This window comes from Ornithorhynchus anatinus, chromosome 8 (assembly GCF_004115215.2).
Source record: "Ornithorhynchus anatinus isolate Pmale09 chromosome 8, mOrnAna1.pri.v4, whole genome shotgun sequence".
Taxonomy (NCBI): Eukaryota; Metazoa; Chordata; class Mammalia; order Monotremata; family Ornithorhynchidae; genus Ornithorhynchus; species Ornithorhynchus anatinus.
The window spans coordinates 45,937,330-45,960,469 of record NC_041735.1 but is presented as its reverse complement, the minus strand read 5'-3'; the positions used below and the strand labels follow the sequence as shown (position 1 = coordinate 45,960,469).

General features: G+C 43.7%; 1 protein-coding gene across 14 annotated transcripts in view; it reads left to right on the top strand.

The window, feature by feature from the left end:
• Nucleotides 1–337: 337 nt before the first annotated feature.
• The window catches only part of THRB (thyroid hormone receptor beta), a 303,177-nt gene continuing 280,374 nt past the window's right edge, over nt 338–23,140 (top strand). For 8 of the 14 annotated variants that reach the window (XM_039912994.1, XM_039912991.1, XM_039912988.1 and 5 more), the window contains exon 1: nt 338–555. The gene's annotated coding sequence lies outside the window, so the exon portion shown is untranslated. Of the gene's footprint in view, nt 556–697; nt 739–6,045; nt 6,353–23,140 lie in introns of those variants that run through there. The other 6 variants (XM_029070507.2, XM_029070506.2, XM_029070504.2 and 3 more) reach the window with 3 other exon arrangements.

Below are 23,140 nucleotides of genomic sequence, written 5' to 3'. Positions count from 1 at the left end.
GGGAGTCAGAGGTCATGGGTTCCAATCCCCCTCTGCCACTTGTCAGCTGGGGGACTGTGGGCAAGTCACTTCCCTGTGCCTCAGTTCCCTCCTCTCCAAAATGGGGATGAAGACCACCCGATGACCCTGGATTTCCCCCCCCCCCAGCGCTTAGCACAGCGCTCCGCACATAGGAAGGACTGAACAAATACCGACATCATTATTATCGTCAGGGAGACAATCCCTGCCCCAGTGACGGTCGAAGCGGGGGGGATCCCGGTGTCCCCCCAAGGGGTGGGGGAGGAGGCCACGAGGAGTGGCTGGAGGGGGAGGGGCAAGCTCGGCCGCCCCCCTGGAGGCGGCGGCCAAGATGGCATTTCATTCGCTGCGCCCCTGCCGGGGGCTGAACGGGCTCCTTGGCCGCCGCCCCCGGTGCCGGGCGAGGGAGGCAGAGACGGAGGGAGGGAGAAGAGGAGAGAGACACTGAGCGGGCGAGCGGCGGGAGGGGAAATCGAGGGGAATCGAGGTCACAGACACGCAGACTCCCCGGCCTGGAGGACTCACCCCGACTCCAGAGTAAGGACCGGCGCGAAAGGCCGGGAGGGGGGCGACCAAGGTGGCTGCGAAGGAGGGCTGGGGGGGGGGGGGAAGAGCAAAAATCATTTGGGGGAGGGAGGGGGGAGACTTCCTCGCTACGCCAATAAAAGTGCGATCGCGAGGGAAGGACAGTCCTGGCTCCGGCTGCCTCCGTTTCCCCCGGTGAGTGATTTCGAAGAAAAGTGGCCGGTCCCGAGGGGGCCGGGGGAGGGGGCTTCCCCGCAGGAAGGTTGACCTAGGGGTCCTGACCCACGGTCCTTTTGCGAAAATCCTTGGGGGGGGGGGATCGTCGTTAAGAAAGTTGGAGGGCGAGTCCGGGCGTCCGAATGGGACCGGGGGTGACCGGCCAAGGGTCCCCAGTTGGGGGACGGGGGGGGGGGGGCCCGGGCTACCACTCGCCCCCACCTGCGACCCCCGGGGGGCTCCTGGATGGTTGGAGGCAGAGAAGACCACCGGGAGGGCGGGGGAGGGAGACGGGACCCCCCCCTGCCCGGTTTTTCTTAAAGGGACGCCCACGGATGGCCGAGGCCCACCCCGGGATCCTGGTGAAATGCCCTCTGGCATCCCGGCCGGTGCCCGGTGGAAGTTTCCATGATGAGGAAGTTCTGCCTGCCAGGGGGATTCTGAAGATGGTGGCAGCGGCTCCCGTGAAGGCGACCGAAGCAACCATCATCCCCGCACCCCGACACCCAAAAGGCCAAGGCCCCCGGCTCCAACCGCCCCCCAAGACTTGGTTTTGCGGGGAACAAAAAGCCCCGTCGGCTTCCCTCCATCGCCCGTGCCTGGGCCAGCGCTCAACTCCCATCCGGCCCCCTTTGCCCCTCTCCTTTTTCCAGCAAAGACCAGGTGGGGGATTTCACGGGTTTGTCTCCTCGCTCTTTATGCCACGGCCTGGCTGGTTTTCGCTTTTAGTGAGTTTGATTCTTCTGCAGAGAGAGTAAAGTGTTGGATGCGTCGTTGTTGTTGTCGTTGGGTCCTTCCTTTCCCCTCCCTAAAGGGGTGGAGTGCTTGAAATGTCAGTCACTTTGTGGGTTTTGACGGCTCGGTCCTTAAATCGCGGTTGGAGTTAGAGGTGATGACGATTAGCCCTTAGAATAATTCCGCATCGCTATTGTTGTCAAGAACGCCGGCTTTTTCAGGAATCGAAAGAGGAAAAGGAAGAGAAAGTGTCGTATTTTGTTCGATCTTATTATAGAGCGCCGTCTAAAAATAGGGGCGGCACAAAGAGGTTAAATGAAGCCAGATTAGGAACGGTGATTTGGGATCACGGAGAGAACAGTTCACCAACCAAGGCGGTCTTCATATTAAGAACTGTTGAAGAGCGATAGTTGCGATATCATTTGTGACCATTCATAGGGGTCTTTAAAGAGCTGAGCAGATGTTCCGTGTTGAATGATTTGGGTTTTTTTTTTTTTTGGATGCATCTGCACATGAAAATACATAGGCAACACTCAACGGAAAGAATGTTAAGCGGATCACGACTATATTTTAATTTTATAGGTTCCAAAAGGAACTCAGATCGTCTGTAAAATGCGATTTCATTTTGGATGTGTCAATTTTGTGACATTTTAAAAATGGAATTATTGTACCGTAATGCTCGGGAACATTTTCATTCAGACTGATTTACACTAATAATAATGATGATAACGATGGTATTTAATAATGATGGCAGTTGTTAAGCGCTTACTATGTGCAGAGCACTGTTCTAAGCGCTGGGGAGGATACAAGGTGAGCAGGTTGTCCCACGTGGGGCTCACAGTCTTAATACCCATTTTACAGATGAGGTAACTGGCACAGAGAAGTTAAGTGACTTGCCCAGAGTCACACACCTCCAAGTGGTGGAGCCTGAATTTGAACCCATGACCTCTGACTCCCCAGCTCGGGCTCTTTCCACTGAGCCACGTTGCTTCTCTATGTAAGCGTTTTTGGGGCCAAGCACTGTATTCAGCATTGGGGTAGATACAAGTTAATCAGATTGGACACATAGTCAGTGAGCCCCATTTGGGAGAGAAACTAAGTCGAGGAGTTATTATTTTTTAAAATAATGAGCATCGTCTCAGGAAACACACCTGAAATAAGAGATGATACCAAATGCTTAGACCCTCAAATCCGATTGCTCCCCTAGAAGTCAATCACTGCCAACAAGTAATGAGCAGGTCGCATCGCCAAGGCAGCAGCTTGTAAATTTATTTCTTACATCGTGGCTATGGTGCTCTATTTAAAGTATGTTCTACGCGGGGATGCAGGTTCATATGCCCGCCCTTGCTGGAGAGCGAAGTTATCGAAAGGAAATCGATGGACGACGTTCACGGATGCCTAGAGAATGCTGAATTTCCTTAGTATCCATCTGAACTTCTGAACAGGTGCCCACTGGGCATGCCACTACACGTGCCAGGGAAATAAACCTTCTTCTTCTGATTTTCTGACAGAAGCGCCAGACATTCATGTGGTAACAGATCAGAGAGTTATTTTTGGGAGCTGCCGCTCCTCAGGGCATTTGCCCTTGAGTAGACAGAAGTCCTGGGCAAGAGGGCGTGTCGTGTATGATTCCCCAAAGAAGGCAGTCTTCCTTGGGTTTTAGCAGAATCTCTGTAGGCAGTGAGTTCCAAAGTCATTGTCAATGCTAGGAGTGAAATTCCAGAGCACCATGTCACATGCAGCTTTCTATTCTAACCCAACAGGTTCTGCAACTGGCTTTAGCCAGCTTGACTCAGGGGACGGCCACCGTAGTTTTACTTTATGGTTGCAATAAATAGGGAGGGTGAAATGGGAATGAGCAAGTTAGGATCCATTGCAGGGTAAAAGGTGGCACTCCGCAGTTGATTTGGAATCAGATGCCTGTAACTGTGAGGCCTTCCCTTACGAATCTGTCTCCCTACCCTTTCCTTTCCCTTTCTTCCGTCCCTCTGCTCCGCTTTTTTAAAAAATGGTATTTCTTAAGCGCTCTGTGCCGGGCACCGCTCTAAGCGCTGGGGTAGATACAAGTTAATGAGGTTGGACACAGACCAGGTCCCAAGCGGGGCTCACCGTCTCAATCCCTGTTTTACGTTCGAGGGACCCGCGACACAGAGAAGTAAAGTGACTTGCCCAAGGTCGAAGAACAGACGAGTGGCGGAGCCAGGGTTAGAACCCTGATCCTCTGACTTCCAGGCTTGCGCTCTTTCCAGTAGGCCACACTGCTTCTCTTCCCTCAGCCGGTATCTTACTGTGAATCTGACCCCTGTGAGAAATAACGCAGTAGCACCGAATGATCAGAGTTTGCAACGTGCATAAAATGTCATTTTAATATTTTCACCGACTGGAGAGAAAAGGTAATCATTTAGATACGAATGCAGCGAGGAGTTCATAGAGCCGGGTAGGGGACCAGAACCCTAGGACCAGAATTTATATTGATACTTTTTGGCTGGGAACGGGGAAGGAGGAAGCATTTGATTTCTCCTACGGCAGGTGGTGTTAGATGTTGTGTTGTAATTTTAAATCTATTACTCTTGCTCAGAGGAGATGTAACCAGAGTAGATCAAGTGGGCAGCTGCCCTAGGCCTAGCCAAGGAGAAGATGCAAAGGTCCAGCAACTCAACTGTCTTTTGATTGGGATTTTCTGAGCTTTCCTCTGGCTCTATTCATGTTCTTCATTCATTTATATAAAGTTCCACACAAGACCCTTGGGAGCAGTAAGAGGAAGTCCTTGGGGCTCGCAACTTATTTAGGGAGTTTTTTATTTTATTTGTTAAGTGCTTTTGTGCCAAACACTACTCTGAGTGCTGGGTTAGGTACATGTTAATTAGGTCAGACACAGTCCATGTCCTCATGGGGCTCACAGTCTGGGAAGGAGGGAGAACAGGTATTCATTCATTCAGTCATATTTAATGAGTGCTTACTGTGTGCAAAGCACCGTACTGAGAGCTTGGGAGAGTACAATATAACAACAAAGAGGCAGATTCCTGCCCACAGTGCGCTCACAGTCCAGAGGGGGAGACGGACAGACATTAATGTAAATGAATAGATAAAATCATATTAAAGGTATTTAAAAGTGTATCAAAATCCCCATTTACAGTTGAGGAAACTGAGGCACAGAGAAGTTAAGTGACTGGCCCAAGGTCACCCAGCTCGCCGTTGTCAGAGCTGGGATTAGAACCCAGGTCCTCAGACTCTCAGGCCCATGCTCTTTCCACTGGGCCACGCTGTTTCTCCACACTCGAACATCACTGCATATGGGAATTGGGCAGCTCAGTCAGGTGGGAAACCAAGCAGTCTAGGGGTCTTGCCGGGAAACAGTGAGGAGCAGAGCCCTGTTTTTATAAGTTCTCGTCTCTGCTACGAGCATTGATACTCATAAAAGTCCTGTTGTGGGCAAGGATTGTCTCATTTGTTGTTGAATTGTGCTTTCCAAGAGCTGAGTACAGTGCTCTGCATACGGTAAGCTCTCAGTAAATACGATTGAATGAACAGAAGCGGACTCAAAGACAGTACCAACTCTATCATGTTGTACACTCCCAAACTCTTAGTACAGTGCTCTGCGCACAGGAAGCACTTTGTAAGTATTATCGATTAATAATGATAATAATAATAATAATGTTGGTATTTGTTAAGCGCTTACTATGTGCAGGGCACTGTTCTAAGCGCTGGGGTAGATATAGGGTAACCAGGTTGTCCCACATGAGGCTCACAGTTAATCCCCATTTTGCAGATGAGGTAACTGAGGCACAGAGAAGTTAAGTGACTTGCCCACGGTCACACAGCTGACAAGTGGCAGAGCCGGGATTCGAACCCATGACCTCTGACTCCCAAGCCCGGGCTCTTTCCACTGACCCACTCTGCTTCTCTATTAATGGTGGCCACAGTCCTATTCCCTTTGACAGAAGTAGACAGGAGTGTAAACTCATTGTTTTTTTAGGCTACTGAACCTACTAATTCAAATTAACTTGGGCTAGTGGGATTTCGTTTATGTACCTATCGTTAGTTGACACCGGGAGGGTAAGGCTTGTAGATTGCCCATGTTTATCGAGCTGGAGATGAGTTGAATTATTTCTTCTTGTGGATTAAAGTAATTTCGGACCTCTAGCTTGTTGAACTGATGCGGATACTGTCCCCTCATAGGGTCTTACAATTTTTTCTCGAGACCGTGATGGCTTTGCTAGAGAAAAATAATTGTAAATTCAGATGTTCATTCTTACCTTATCACTCATGTCCAGGATGATTTCTGTTCTTGTCTCTGGTTCACTGCACTGTGGATCCAGCAACAGTCAAATTAATTTAACTCTGAGAGGATATGTGCGGAACTGCCCCTGCTGATCTGATGCTGTGGATCCCATTTGTGCCTGGCAGGGGAAGGGTAGGGTGATGAAATTGACTCACTCTTTACCTCTTCAAACATGTGCATTTGTGGATTCCCGGCCATTGGACCTTCACTCTGCACTGTGAATTCATGACAATAGGTACTAAAGGAAGAAAGAAAACCATCCAAGTCTTTCAGTCATGGGATGCCAGAATGCTTCTCAGGAGTGTGGGCAAACCGAATCAGCAGTATGTACTTTAACGCTGATGCTCTTTGGTCTGTCGTGCTTGCCGTTTCCAGAGACTTTGCCAGGACCGTTTTATTTAGTGACAAGTATGGTATGAACATCAAGGAAGACATTGAAAACCACAGAAGATAGATGACTTGCCCCAAAAGGAAGTCAGAAGCAGAAATGGAAATAGCAATCCAGCCTGGTTCCCTACCTTCCAGGAGTAGTCCATGTTGAAATCTTTTCAAGCGTCCATATGTAAGCCGTCCAAGGTAGATAAATTGCTGTTGTTCTTGTCTGTCTGTCTCCCCCGATTAGACTGTAAGCCCGTCAGAGGGCAGGGACTGTCTCTATCTGTTAATGATTTGTACATTCCAAGCGCTTAGTACAGTGCTCTGCACATAGTAAGCTCTCAATAAATACTATTGAATGAATGAATATTTCTGTTGGATCTGTTTTGCGGTAGGAGATTGAATGTAAAGATAGCTAGAGCAATGTGTGACTCCTTCTGGCCGTGTAGTTCTCCGAGTTGATACATAGAGAATGGTTCGCTAGGGTTGGATCCATTCTGTCAACTCTGTACGATTGGGGGGGCCTCCCTGGGATCACACGAGTGTCGTGCAATTCTTCCATTTTGAGTTGGGGATTATCATCCAGCAAGTGCCAGGAGTTGAACCAGTTAGAGGAGTGGAACTTGGACACAGACACTGTGTTTGGCAGTAAATGCCTTCTGTCTTGTTTGAACATTTGTTTCCTTCTTCTGTGGCTCTAAATGTCTTTAAGGGATGATGGGATGTTTGTTAGGTTTTTCCTGGAAGAGGTAATGAGGGTCAGTGTACTAAGTTTATCCTTACTCGTTCAGCACAGCAAGGTGCAGAGCTCAGAGAGGAAGTGAGAATGAAGTCGGGATGGGAGTATAGGATAAAGACCAGAAAAGAAATGGGGGTGGACCGAGGATGGGAGCTGAGTCTCAAGAGGGCAGGAAGGTCAGAGGAGAAGAGGGGCCCAGGAGGACGGAGGTGGGAGTGTGTACTAAGCTTTTATTTGACAGGTGGCCATTAGGAAGGCTGAGAATCAGACTCACAGACAGTATCGCTCTGTTCTGTTGTACTCTCCCACGCTCTTAGTACAGTGCTCTGCACACAGTAAGCAGTTCGTAAATATTACTGATTGACTGTGGCCCCAGCCCTATTCCCTTTGACAGAAGCAGGCAGGAGTGTAAACCCCATTGTGGGCAGGGAACGTGCCTTCCAACTCTGTTGTATTGTACTCTATCGAGTGCTTAGTACAGTGCTCTGCACAGAGTAAGGGCTTAATGTTATTGATTGATTGTGGTCACAGCCCTAATCTCTTTGACAAAAGTAGACAGGAGTGTAAACCCATTGTGGGCAGGGAATGTGTCTTCCAACTCTGTTGTATTGTACTCTACCAAGTGATTAGTACAGTGCTCTGCACACAGTAAGTGCTCAATAATTACCGTTGATGACGTTGATGATGATGATGATGATGATGATGAGTGGTGCTGTAGCCCTCCCAGCCAGCCTGCTGTCTGGCAACCATTTACAGCTCTCTGTGGTGAGCCAGAGAGCCTGGGTTCTAATCCTGGCTCCACCACTCATCCGCTGTGTGACTTTGGGCAAGTCACTTCATTCCTCAGTGCCTCATTTACCTCATCTGTAAAATGCACACTGAGACTGTGAGTCCCACAGGAGACAGGGTCTGTGTCCAACTCGATTTGCTTGTATCCACCCCAGCACTTCATACAGTGCATAGCACATAGTAAGCACTTAAATACCATCGTTCTTAACCCTTTTCTCTTTTGTAGAGTTAAGATGGCTCCCATGTGGGACAGGGACAGTATCTGATTTCATTCTATCCAGCATTTGCATGCTGCTTTGCACATAGTATGTGTATAACATATACCACAATTATTGTCAACATCAACTTAAATTAAGAATGTCATTGGATTGCAAACTCCGTGAGGGCAGGGGACACGTGTCTTGTACTACTGTACTCTCCCAAGTCCAAATACGGTATCCAGCACCCAAGGAGTCTGTCTGCCAATAAATGCCAGTGACTGGTAGAGTAGCCAAAGCAGAGCTGCACTCTTTGCAGAGCTCCGCAGCAGTGCTCTCTCATGTCAAGGTTTCATGTGTGAAAACATCAACATAAATCATTCCTGCCCACAGTCTGACCATATTGGGCATGTGTAGAGATAGTCCTTGGCTGGTCATTTGCTTCGTGTTGAATTTTTCCTCATAGCGTCGCTGTTTCCCCAAGATGTTTTGGGGGGAACCATCACTTCCGGTCCGATGCACACAAAACTGGTTGTTGCTGCCCTCTCCCCTTAATCCACCTCTTTGCACGCTGTTTAAACTTGAGTTTCGTCATATCTTAAAACATTTCTTCTGCTCACCCTGTTTGAAGTTTCTTCATCTTGATCTCATCATTCAGCATCTGCTTCAGTGTCCCACGGTCCTTCATTCTCTTTTCCTACCCCTTCTGGCGAAGTTCAAGTACTTAAAGACTGCTCTGAGATCCACGATCTTTTTATCTGTGATCCTGTTATGTCATTTGTTGTTAAGTTGTTTCAGTGATGCTGATGAAACTGCTCTAGAAGCCAGCTGTGACATCTGAGAGGTCTGCCTTCACAGCTGTGGTATATAGACTGCCCTACACTAGACCATTTAGTTTTGTCAGAAGTTTGTTGTTTTTTGGCCATTAAGATCATAAAGGAATGTCAGCAGCAGAGAGGTGTTTAGTATATGCATTTGTTGGAGTGATATAGAAACTTCACTCTCTGGTTCCACAAATCTCTCCCTCTCTCTTTTACTGCTTCCCTTAGAATTAAGGGTAGAAGGCCCAGATTGGCTAAGAGAAGCTCTGACTACTGTCTGCAGAGTCTTGTCAAACATCCCCTTCCTTCCCTGAAATATGTTTCTTCCTGCTGACTGGATCCTTTTAATAAAATGTTGTTACGCATGTGTATGCTCAAACCTCAGAAACCTCTAATGGTTACTCATTCCTCTCCACATCGTGGCAATTCCTGATCATTGGTTTTAAGGCAGTCCATCAACACTCATTTCCCACTACTCCCCACCTCAGACTGGTCTTTTCTCCCAAACTCACCTTCTCATTGTGCCTTGTTCTCTACTCTCTTGTCTCCTGTCATTTACTCACTCCCTTCCTGCAGCCTTGACCTCCCTTCCCCTTCAAAAGTCTCTCTGTTTGGTGTTCTTTTTCTGTCTTCAAATTCCTCTTGAAAATCCACTTTCCCAAGCAACTTCTGTCTGACAGTTGTATTTAGCATTATGTTCACCTGTATCACTTTTGCAGATGCATATTCATTTACCTTTATCTATTCTATTTGTTTTTCCACACTTTTGTTCTCAACAGCAAGAGAGTTTTTCCTTTCACCTCCTCTAACTATTCAGTGAATGACTTGTATCTTCTGTCTGCCTTGTTAGGTGGCAAAACCCAGTAAGGGCAGGGGCTGTGACTTTTACTCAGTTGTACTCATCCAAGGGATTACTTGATAGAGTACTCTCCCTACAATATGTGCTCAATGAAAACCAGTGAATGGCTGTTCAAAATATTATAAATTATTTGTTTGCATTTATTTATAGTAATGTCTGTCTCCCCTTCTAGACTGTAAAATCGTTGTGGGCAGGGAACGTTTCTACCAACTGTCATCTTATATTCTCCCAAGTGCTTAGTAGACTGCTCTGTGCACAAAAAGTGCTCAATAAATACCACTGATGATGATGATGATGACAGTGGGGAAAAAAAGTAGTTTTAGCTGCACTCTGAGGAAGCTTGGCTTTGGATTATTCTTGTCTCTCACCAGCTTTTCAACTACATTATTTGTGTTTCCTTGTTCACTTTTTACCTCCAGTCAGTAATTTTTTTCAATTGAAGCAAGTGACTCATTCATTCAATCGCATTTATTGAGTGCTTACCGTGTGCAAAGAACTGTATTAAATGCTATGTTGCTATATCACAACTCCTTCAGAGAATGCTTTACTAATCATAGTGTTTGGCATCCTCTTCTGTATTGGGTTTTTTCTGCCACAAGATGCCTTAGGAGGTTTTCTAAGAGGCATAGTTAGTCCTTGTGCTCTGTATAAGCATTGTAACAGAGACTTCACAGAGTTAAGATAAGAGTTAAGCTGGCAGAAACTCAGGCAGATAACTTTCTCTCCAGTTGAAAAAGAATCCTACAGCATAGAAACGATCAGTCATGGGTAGACTGAGGACCAAGGATAAAGAGAAAAGTCAGTTTTGAGAGAATTTTTTTTTCCACTTGGGTAGAGTTGACGCCAGAGAACCTCAAGGGCTCCCAGAAAGGAGAGGCAGTGGAGACTTGAGTTCAGACTTCTAGATTCTTTTAAGTGAAAAGGATTTCCTTATTCTCTCAGGGGTGGAGGTCTTGGAGAGTCCTCTAGATTGTAAGCTCCTTGTGGACCGGAAACATGACTATTAGATCTGTTGTATTGTACTCTCCCAAGTGCTTAGTGTGGTGCTCTGCACAGAGTAAGCGCTCAATAGATAGGATTGATTGAAGCAGTGTGCCCCAGAGGAAGGAGCATGGGCTTGGGAGTCAAAGTACCTGGATTCTAATTCCGCCTCCCCCACTTGTCTGCTGTGGGATCATGGGTAAATCCCTTAACTTCTCTGTGCCTCCGTCCCCTTATCTGCAAAATGGGGATTCAATACCTGTTCTCCCTCCTTCGCAGACTGTCTCATATGGGACCTGATTATCTGATGAAAATCACGTCTCCTCCGAGAGGATTTTGCTGACTAAACCCTCATTTCCCTTATTCCTTCTCCCTTCTTCATTGCCTCTGAAGCTGGATCTGTTCCCCTTAAGCACTTGGTAATCACCCCACCCTCAGCCCCACAGCACTTATGTACATATCTGTAATTTATTTTCAAATCTATCTTCCCCTCTAGACTGTAAGTTCCTGTGGGCAGGGAACATATCTTCCAACTCAGTTTTATTGTACTTTCCCAAGCACTCAGTACAGTGCTCTGCATGTAAATGCCACTGGTTGATTGATTAAGCAGTTGATTTTCCACTGGCTCACTTCACCAAAAGGAAAGGATGGGCTGGGCAAAAAAACCCCCCAAAACAATTAGACTCTCTGATGCTGCAATAGGTGAATTATTTGTTCTTTTAAGGAACTAAGTAATGATGGATCTGTTCTGAGTACCAAACAGAATTAAGCAGTAGCTTTTTGGCAAAGTGGATGCAAAATTGATTTCTATCTTTGGAAGCTCCTGTGGTCTTGAAACCTCATCTCCTTAAAGATCTACCCCGATTCTGTCCCCTCTGAACAGTGTAAAAAATCGGTACTCCCGTAGAGTAATAGACTGTTGGGAGACAACAAAGACACTTGCCCAGCAAGCAAATATTGATGGATTGCTCTCCTTGAACAAAGATTTCATTTAAATGTCATACATACCAAGAGGCTGTATGAAAAACAATGACAGGCCTGGCCAAGTGGCAAAAGTCAGCATTCACAGAGCTGGATCTATGTCCAAATGAATTGTGTTTTTTTAAGGGAATTTGTTAAGCGCATTATGTGTGAAGCACTGTTCTAAATGCTGGTGTAGATAATAATAGTAATAATTGCGGTATTTGTTAAGCGCTTACTATGTGCCAGGCACTGTACTCAGTGCTGGGGTAGGTTCAAGCAAATTGGGTTGGACACAGTCTCTGTGTCACATGGAGCTCACAGTCTCAATCTCCATTTTATAGATGAGGTAACTAAGGCACAGAGAAGTCAAGTGACTTTCCCAAAGTCACACAGCAGACAAGTGGTGAAGCAGGGATTAGAACCCAAGACCTGACTCCCAGGCCTGTGCTCTATCTTCTATGCCATGCCACAAGTTAAATCAGGTTGGACACAGTTCCTGTCCCACAGGGGCCTCACAGTCTAAGTAAATGATGGGTGGGTAGCAGTCCTTCCAGTCACATATGGTTAGGATTTCACTGTCAGTAGCACCCCTCTCAAGAACAAAGTCTGTCTTGGGTACATATTGCTCATGTAGATAACGCAATACAAAAGTATAGTGATTTTCTACATGTAGAGAGAGGGAAGTGTGGCAAAGTATAGTTTTAGCATGAGAATCTGATTTATGAAGGGAGTGTGGGAAAGCAGCATGGCCTGGTGGATAGAGTACAGGCCTGGGAGTCAGAAGAGCCTGGATTCTAATCTCAGCTCCACCACTTGTCTGCTGTGTGACTTTGGGAAAGTCACGTAACTTCTCTGGGCTTCAGTTACTTCATCTGTAAAATTGGGGATGAAGACTGTGCCACCTAAGGGATATGAACTGATTATCTGGTATCTATCCCAGTGCTTAGTAAGTACTGACCAAATGCCATACAAAAATCAAAGTAAATTTCCCTTAAATATTTTTACAGTAATGGTAATGGTATTTATCGAATGCCTACTGAATGCACTGTGCTGTACTAAAAGCCTGGGAAATACAGCAGAAGCATAAGACATACCCTACCCACAGGAAGCATGCAAGGGGAGGTTCTGGAGGGTAAAATATCATTTCTGATGTGTTCATTGAATTTCACATGAATCTAAAAATAGCTGAGGGCACTAGCCATTAAAATAAATGTATTTCCTGGAACCTTCCATTCTTACTGAAGTAAAGTCACCATGACATAAGGAGTTTGGGTTGGGCAACATTTATGGCTGCTTTAGGAAACGAAGAACAGTAATGAGCTTTACAGAAGTTTCAGTCACTCAACAGAAAAAAAAAATACTGGTGATGATTTTATACTTTGAATTCCTAAATATTGTTTCCTGGATTCTGAATGACTTTCAATGATCCAGGCCAATGTTATATATGGATAGACTGGATAAAAATCAGTCACGGCGATTCCAAGAAACTTCATTTCCTCTTCCGCTAAAACTCCCCAAGTTGCTGAATCGCCTTGGTATTTTGCAAATTTGAGTTTTACTCCTCTCCTCCTACCCACCTCGTACTGGAGGGTATGAAGTGGAACATCAGAGTAGTCATAAGGTGGGAGGAACAGAAGCAAGAGAGCTGGATTAAATCTTCAAATTGGATAATCAGGCTTAATTATCACAGATATGACTATGGGAAAAGTAAGTGGATGTCTGCTCTATTAGGTTTACTTTGCTCTTTTAGATGACTGTCTAGTAATTTAGCAAGTACAGTCTACGTTACTGTATCATTTTTTGCTAAACTTGGTAGATACTGCCTGCAGTCATGTTCTGGCTGTACAAGATGTAGGGGAGGTTGGAAAAATAAAATGAAACCAATTTTGAACTTGATGTTCAAATGGTACTATATTTTGGAAGAACTCAAAATGTCTGAACCTGATTCTATGAGAAAAAGGGAATTGAGGGTATTAATAAGTGCAAGAAAATTATGTATGGATTCATGGGTAATGGATCCAGAATGGGCTATTAGAAGGAAAAGTCAAAGGTTGGAAGTCATGTCCTTAATCTGGCAGATATATGTCCACAAGGGCAACCATAACCTCTAATTTGAAATCATTTTTCACAGTTTTTCCATTCATGATTTCCCAAGAGCTCTTAGGCAATGTAAATCAGATTTCTGGATTTGTGTAAATGAGTATCAAAATCTTGCAGACATTGGTTAACATTGGGCCAATCGTTCAGACCCAACCTGATGCATCGTAAACTGACTCCAGCCACCCCCTCGGCTGCACCTGCACTACCTGGAAAGGCAAACGGCAGCCCCATTGACTCCTGTGAGTTTTTCTTCTGGTAGCCCTGGAGACACCTGTGCATTTGCACATCATCCTAGCCTTCGAGACAGTGGTCTCCACTCTCTGGCCTAAACACGTAAACACTTAAAACAGGGGAACTGAGAGCACAGGGGAGAGACATCCTATATCTTGTACCCGTTAAATTTGACTGTGGCCCAGTACTCGGGCTCAAGATCAGTGTGCCCCACATGCCAGGCTTGGACTATAGCATGGTCGAGAAAGCTTAGGAAAGAATACAAAAATCACGGTAGCTTATGAGGTCAGCATCATGGACTTCCATTCCTCAGCCCCTGCTACTCCTCGCATTAAAAACTTACCTAATTCGTCCTCAGTCGAAGGTCTCCCCAGTTTAGGAAGGTTGGACCTGGACTCTCACAACTGTAAAATCTTTGTCTAGCAATTGAGATTCCTTTAGGCCTACCAAGTTTTTTATAATAACCAAGAGTAAAAGTAAAACATATAGCACCTATAAAAATGTTCATATTCTAGATATAAATTACTTCAATTTCCTCTCTGTACAGAGATTAGCTTCATTTTTTAAAAAGAGTTGCTAATGACAGTCAAGTGCTATTCATAAGCATGAGTATGAACTGTAAATCACTTATTGAGCACCTGCTTTGTGCAAAGCACAGTATGTAACTCACATACTCTGTTGCAAATCTATACTCGCTCATTTCATTTTCTTTAATATTTTCTCTGTTTCCCTCCCTATCAACACACTCCATTCCCTCTTACTTGCTAGCACTTTTATTCCCCCTTTCTTACTGCACCCTCTGTTTTTCATTCCTTAATTTATCCCCTCTCTCCTCTCATTTCCTACTGTCTTACTGATTTTCTTTCTCTTTTCAATTCCTCTCATCTTAAATGTTTGTTAGCTTTAGGGATGCCACTATCTATCCTGCCCCCCTTTTTAGATGATTTTGACTTAAAAGTAAATGCATCAATCAAATTATACAAAATAGAGTAATATAAACTCTACACTTCAAAACCAAAACCATTTTTAATATAATCAATCAGTCAGATTTCCCAAAACATGGGGCTTATGTTTTTGATGAACTCCACGTTAAAACTCACATTGTAGTACCTGCCCCATGTCAAATACTGTTCACATGCACATAGCTGTTTCTTTTGACACATCACATAGGAGCCATTCAATCAGTGGTATTTACTGAGAAATTTTGTGTATAGCACTGTACTAAGCACTTGGGAGAGTACAAGAGGGACTCACATTAATCAGTCATTCAGTAGTGCTTATTGAGTGTGTAATGTGTGCAGAGGACTCTACTAAGCGCTTGGGAGAGCACAGTACAACAGAGTTGGTAGACTTATTCCTTGGTCACAAATAGACTGTGAGCCTGCTTCTCAATTCTGAGCCTGTTGTGGGCAGAGATTGTCTCTATTCGTTACTGAATTGTACTTTCCAAGTGCTTAGTACAGTGCTCTGCACAGAGTAAGTGCTCAATAAATACGAATGAATGAATGAGCTTAGTCTAGAGGGAGAGACTTTTATCATTTATACTGTACATCTATAATTTATAGATATAATAATTGTGGTATTTGTTAAGCACTTACTATGTGCAAAGCACTGTTCTAAGCGCTGGGGGATACAAGGTGATCAGGTTGTCCCACGTGGGGTTCACAGTTTTTTTTTAATCCCCATTTGACAGATGAGGTAACTGAGGCACAGAGAAGTTAAGTGACTTGCCCAAGGTCACAGCTGACTAGTGGCGGAGCCGGGATTAGAACCCATGACCTCTGACTCCCAAGCCTGCGCTCTTTCCATTGAGCCGGTGATATTTAGTGCAGAGCACTGTATTAAGCACTTGGGAGGTACCGTAATCAGTGATATTTGTTGAGCACAGTGTATGCAGAGTACTGTCCTAAACACTTGGGAGAATCCAGTCTCTGAGTTGGTAGGCATGTTCCTGAGCCACAACAAGCTTAGAGTCTAGGAGGGAGGACAGACATTATTATAAATGAATGACACAAAAGTACGTAAGAGCTGTGGGACTGAGGTGGGGTGAATATCAAGTGCTTAAAGGGTACAGCTCCAGGTGCATGGGCAATAGAGAGAGGAGAGGCAGTAGGAGAAATGAGGGCTTAGTAACAGGAGGCCTGTTGGAGAAAATGTAGTCTTCGAAGGTGGGGACAGTGGCGTTCTGTCACATATGGAGGGGGAGGAAGTTCCTGGTCAGAGCACAGAGATGAGATAGGCAAGATTGAGGTACAGTGAATAAATTGGCATTAGAGGAGCAAAATGTGTAGGCTGGGTTGTAGTAGGAAATCAGAGAGTTAAGATAGGCCCCGGGGAGCAGATTGAGTGCTTTGAAGCTAATGATGAGGAGTTTCTGTTTTGATATGGAAGTGGATGTGTAACCACTAGAGGTTCTTAAGGAGTAAGAGATACATGGACTAAATGTTTTCTTTTTAGACAATCTGGGCAGCAGAGTGAAGAATGGACTGGGCTGGGGAGGTGCAGCAAGGAGGCTGATGCAGTAGTCGAAGTGGGCTAATTTATTGGAAGGATGTTCCCTAATTTTGTTATTGTGTTCTATTGAGAACACATAGAGATGAAATGCATTTTGGCAGAACTATGTGTATGTCCATTTATTTACATTAGGCCTTCATTTGAGGGATAATGATGTTACTGATGGTGTTGGATGCATGGTAACATGGCAAATTGTACTTCCGTTAGAAGCACATTAGATGTGGCATCCTACACTGTCACCCGCCTCTCACTCTGCCTAGGGCTTTCTAAACCATGCATCCCCAGTCCCCTGCACTTCTGAATCCATCCCTGGGATTCCCCCACCCTAGCTTTCTTCCCTGTCTCTAGCTAGTCTGTCCCTGTGCCTTTAACCAAGCCTGTCCCAGTGCATTTTTTTTTTAATTTTGCCCATCCTCTTCCTGCTTCAGAGCCTATAATGCCCAGGCCCTCCAAAGCTGTAGGGAAACAGTGGAATGGGAAAGGGCAGGAGATCACACTGCCCTTCCCTCATTCTCATGGGATTCTGTATAGTGTATGGGCCTGGGTGTCAGAAGGTCGTGGGTTCTAATCCCGCTCCGCCATTTGTCTGTTGTGTGACTTTGGGGAAGTCATTTGACTTCTCCGTGCCTCAGCTACCCCATCTGTAAAGTGAGGATTGAGACTGTGAGCCCCATGTGGGACAGGAACTGTGTCCAACCCGATTTGCTAGTATCCACCCCAGCGCTTAGTACAGTGCTGCTTAGTACAGTGCCTGGCACATCGTAAGTGCTTAACAAGTACCACTATTATTATCAAGCTCTGCTCAATAAATACAATTGAATGAATGAGTTATTCCAGGCCTGCCCGGTCCTGTCCCCATTGCTCTGGAGGTCCTGGGCAGTGCAGGGTATAAGGCCAGTGGCGGCCCATGAGAGCAGGGACAGTACAGAGTTAAAAAAAAATCTGTTCTGGTTGGGTTTGGTTATGCTTACGGCATTTACTCAGCAGTGGGGAGGTCAAGTAGGGGAATCCCCAGTATGGGCTAGGGGAATAAATTCAGAGGTTCAAAAAAACTACCGGGCAGAGCAATTGGGGTGGGGATGGAGTTGAAGGGAGGAGCTTCCTTTCATCGACAAACCTCACCCGTATGCTGAAGATTGACTGCTTTGTCTAACCTCTGCCCTCATTCTGTTGGGGTAACCTTGCTTCTGGATGGGCTTACTGATGTGCTAAATGCACCTTGCCTGAACAAGGGAATGTACCTCCAGCCTGATGTAGGTTTTTTTAGTTGCTTCCTCTCTTTGAGGATTAAGCCAAATGTCAACCATCCACCAAACCTTCTTATACGTAGCATTGTGTTTGCGTAAAAAGAAAAAAAAAGAAAGGATCGATTGAACCATGCCATTTTAGGTCATCAGGATTTTAGGAAGCAAAATTGTTGAAGATGCTCTTGAGGATCCAGGACAACATCATAGCCCCATGCAAGGCCATGTATCCATTTATTCATTAAATCATTCAGTAGTATTTATGAGCTCTTAAAGTGTGCAGAACACTGTACTAAGTGCTTGGGAGAGTACAATATAACAATAAAAAGGCACATTCCTTGCCCACAACAATTTTACAGTCTCGGGGAGGGGAGAAACAGGCATTAATATAAATCTATTAATTACAGATATGCAAACTTACTACAGACCTCCTTCAAGATTTAAACCATTAGAGTTCTTGTAAATACATGAGGTTGAAGTGTCCTTCTTTTTAATGTGATAAAGGATTCTTTTGTGTGTATTTAGGCCTAATATTAAGCTCCTGGAATGTGCTCTTTGCTAAACATCATCATCTTTTCAGATAGGAATGTAAAAATTGTTTCCAGTATATGTTAATGATGGTAATAATTTGTTGTATTTTTTATGATTTCAGAGAATCAGAATTTAGAATGAAATACAGTTGTATTCCCTAAACTAACCTGGATACAAACAAACATCAGGGAAAGCCTGAGCATACACAGCATCTTTAAAATTTTAGAAATGAACCCACACAAGTAAAACCTAAAGAAAACCCACATAGGTCATGAAACTCCCTCAGCTTCACCTGAGAACACAAAATCGCCTCAACAAGTCAGGTGGTTAATACTTGATAAGTATGTTAACAATTTAAGATATAAAAACTATTATACTTTTAAAAAGTCATCTAAATTAAAAAAAAACCGAGTTTATAGAAGAATCAAATAAGACTGCCCGTCCTCCTTGAAGAAAATAATGAAGTCTAAGTATTCTGATTTGCCATGATATGCGAAGCATAAGGAAGAAGAAAGAAGGTGCTAAGAAGCCTGTGCCTGCGTGAAGCTTAGAAGCTTAGAACCATTGAGGAGATTCAGATTTCACAACATGTGAGAGTAATCATGTGATACAAATTGGTGAGGGCAAAATTGAAGAGTGTTTTTTGTGGATGGTGCTAATTCATGAACATACAGGATTACAAAAAAAATTCTTGACCTCTCTGAGAGGGTCCGTGCCAGATAATTGAGTTATCTTTGAAATATTCCTCTCAGTGGAGGGAGTTCCTTGTCAAATAGAAAGAGTGATACTGAAATTCGTCACTGAGCATTCAGGATTTCTGAGATTTCATTGTTACAAAATCTTTGATCAAAGGAGTATAGATGAAGTTAGGAATGTCAAAAATTAATCCAGTTTAAGTAATATTTGCCAGAAATAGGTATATCATTACAACATGTTTTTGCACATGCATTTAAATTCTTTGTGTAGACCTCTTGATTTAGATTTTAATAACCACCTGCAACCAGAATTCAAACTACTTTGAGCTGTGCTTCTGATTTTTTTATCTTATTTTATGTAGGGTTTTTATCATGAAAACATAGATTATTGTACAATATTAACAACCAAATATGCTTACAAACTTACAATTAATTGCTGTTTAAGTTAAACTTGTGTGGGTTCATTTCTAAAATTTTAAAGATGCTGTGTCTGCTCTGGCTTTCCCTGATGTTGATGACCCATTATGAACTAGTATGACATTGCAGGTGGGGTAGTTGTTGGTAATTGCAAAAAAAGTCATACATGACAATATTTTACAGCTTCCGTGTGTCTTTTTTTATTAAAAATTTTTTCATCAGCGAAGTTGGCATTTAATCAGTGCCTCAACCATTTCATTTTGGATATTTTAAAAAGTGAAAGTGATAGGGAGTTCTTTAACTGTAACCAATTATACTGATTATGCTAATTTATATTTCAGTATGCTTTGTGGCAAGTGGATGCTGTAAAGCAAATTCTATTTCCATTTATCCAGATCTGAGTTTAATATGTAATTTATATCATTCTCAATACTGAAGCCAGATTAATTAAATCTGTTTTCCATAAGTTATTGGTCCCAGTTATCAATCGAAAAAATGACACCTATATCTTCTTGTGGAACCAGTTCCCAACTACAGGGTAGTTGAATAGTTACATAAAGTAACACATTTAACTTCATTTTCAGACACTTCTGTCTTTGAAACTCTCTAAATAATTTTTTGTATTTGGGTTAAAAGCTGTGTACAGATGTGGTCTACTATAGATAATTGTCTCACAATTATCCATCACTATAGTCAATGTCAGAGACAGAAATCTAGGCTGGATCGACTTTTAATCTGAGCCAGTAGTGGCGTTTTTATCTCATGTTTTAACTATAGAAAAGCACATACCAAATTTAGCATTGCCTTTTTCTATAAATTAAAAGATGAAGTTCATAACAAGAACTGAAATAACTTCATTCATTCAATCGTATTTATTGCGCACTTACTGTATGCAGAGCACTGTACTAAGCTCTTGGAATAATAAAAATGATGGTATTTTTTTCAGTTTGTTCTCTGCGCTAACTGAAGTATTGGGATAGATACAAGATAATCAAATTGGACACAATCCCCGTCCCATGCGGGGCTCACAGTCCCCCTTCTTAACCTCATGCCTACAGTTGTCCCTTGCTTCCATGTCATGTCATTTCCCTTCCCTACCACATCCTAAGCTGTCCCATGTGCTTTAACAACAACGAAAAAAATCTCCTTTCCCACCCCACCCCCGCCACACTGGCGGGTAATAGGATCACAAGTTTTAAAGAATGGTAGTTTGCAAAACAATACAGGATAGGATGCGGAAGGAAAGATAATTGCTTCTCTGATGACATATGACAAGGATGGGACTCTCCTTGCTGGGAGTGGCACTGATTCCTAGAGTCAACTGGTCTTATGTGTGATAGCATCAGGAAATGTTTCTGCTTTCAGCTAGTAGAACACCTTTTTCTGCTGTTTTTAACAAATTTTGCTGTTCCCCAGTGAAAGTACGAGGTTAACCGTTTTAAGATCCTCCTATGCTTGGCAGGGGTTGGGAAAATTGATTGATCTCTATTCAGTGAATATTACTGTGAAAATTTGAAATATTAACATAGTTGACACATTTAAAAAGCTCAGTGTGTTTACTGTTATATTTGAAGTTGCAATTAGAAAACCTAGTTTTTAATTTCTTAAAACAAAAAAAAATGCATTGCTCACTTTATTCACCCAGGTGGCATAGAATTTGCATAACATTTGCTAATTAGTAGGAGAAGCCTATTATGGTGGGTTCCCTCAACATCTTTATACAAACAGGCTATATATGAAAGAGAGAGATAGGGAAATACAAAATCACAAAGCTCCTTCAGTTGGGGATGATCAGCTCGTGTTTTATTATATTCTCCTAATTACTTAAAATGCTCTGCACGCAGTAAGTGCTCAGTAAATACCATTCACTGATTAATTGAACCTAGACTGTAAGTCCATTATGGGCAGGGAACATGTCCACAAATTCTGATATATTGTACTTTCCCAAGTGCTTAGTATAGTGATCTGCACATGGTAAGTGCTCAATAAATGCCATTGATTGATTGATTGATTGATTGATAAAGAAGTAGGTAAGTGGAGAGAACAGGTCTGAAGCTTGAAGGTTATCAGGATCTTGGTTTTTGCCACACTAAGAATCGTTGAGCCTGTGAATAAGATGGTTTAATCTAGTTTTTCTAAGGCCCGTATGTAGGAAGCTTTTGCATTATCTTTCTTTTTTGACCAGCTGGCCCCCAAACCTGGCAGTTTGAATGTAGCGAAAGAATTGGGTGTTGTTGGACTACATTAAATAATTCTGTGCTTTCTTAGTCGTTGAAGAAGGAAATCTTTTGTTTTGTTCAGTTAATTTGGCATTCTTTCCAGAAGAGATGACTCACATTTTGCAACAGGTCCAATGCTTGATTTCATGAAAACTAGGGGTGTGGAGAGAGAAACAATTGTCTTTGTGTGTGAGTGGTTACCTGGCTCACTCTACTTTTTAGGAAAGAGACTATCTCGATCCAGTGATGGGGAGAGGGGCTAGACGGGGCCCCCTTGATATGGATAATAAAATCAGTATTGTGAATTAACTGAAGAAATTCTAAGTCAGAGCCTGTAATGGGGAGTAGGTCGTAGTAAGTAATAATTCTTGTAATTATCTTGATTCACATCCCAGGAGTTAAGTGAGGGGTGATGTGCAAGGGCATCCCCAAGGGACCTGGACCCAGAAAAGGGCACTCGGGCAAGGGATCATGCTTTTCTTGGCTATGTAATCCTTGTAAACCCAGGAATGCATTTCTGGAACTTTACCACCTTTTTGTGACCGTCATGTAAACTATAATCTCAGGTCTCTGCTTGCCTCCAAGACCGCTCCACCTGGATTTGCCATCAGCACTTCAAACTCAATATGCATAAAGCGGCACTATTCACCTTCCTACATAAACTCACCCGGCTACCTAACTTTCCTATCTCCATTGTTAGCACCACTTTCCTCCCTGTCCTAGATGCCCACCCCTTGGTTGTTATCCTGGACTCCTCACTCTTTCAATTTCCACATTCAATCTACTGTAGAATTCTATCCGTCCTTTCTAAATATTATCTCCCAGTTGTAGCCTTTCCTCTCAACCCTGATCCAAGCTCTAGTCATATCGCAACTCGACTGTTGTATCAGCCTCCTTGCTGGGCTCCCTGCCTCCGGCTTCTCCCTTCTCCAGCCTGTATTGCACAGTGACGTAGGTATCATCTTCCTGGAGCAATACTAGGTACTCATATCTCCATGCCTCAAAACCCTCCACTGTTTCCCTGTGCCCCTCCACATCAATCTCATTTATTGAGCGCTTACTGTGTGCAAAACACTCAAAACAACTTGTCCCCTCCTACCTCACCTCTCTACTCTCGTACTACAACCCAGCCCACACACTTTACTCCTCTAATGCCAATCTACTCACTGTACCTCGAATTTGTCTGTCAAGCTGCTGACCTCTCTCCAAAATCCTGCCTCTGGACTGGGGTGCCCTCCCACTTTATATCTGCCATATTACTGTCCTCACCTTCAAAACCTTACTAAAGGCACATCCCCCCAAGAGGCCTTCCCTAAGCCACATTAAAAAAACCTCCTTTTATTAGTACTAATGATTATGGTAATGATAAGCTTTATGTGCCAGACACTGTATTAGACTTCAAGATTCTCAATGAACTCACCTCATCTTGCACATATGCTCTCTTCATCTGCTCTTTTTGCTCTGCTCTAGCTAATCTTCTAACTGTATCTTGCTCTCGCCTCTCCTGTCTCTTTCCCCTTCCCCATATCGGATGTTGAGAAAACTGCTCAAGAAGTCGGATGTGGAACCTGTGTGGGGCCCAGGTGTCAGCTATAAAGAAATTTGGACAACATTACAGCTCTGGGGAGTTTTTAGTTTGGTCTTGAGCCTCATACCACATTGACCTCAGTCTCTGTTTAACAGACTCCC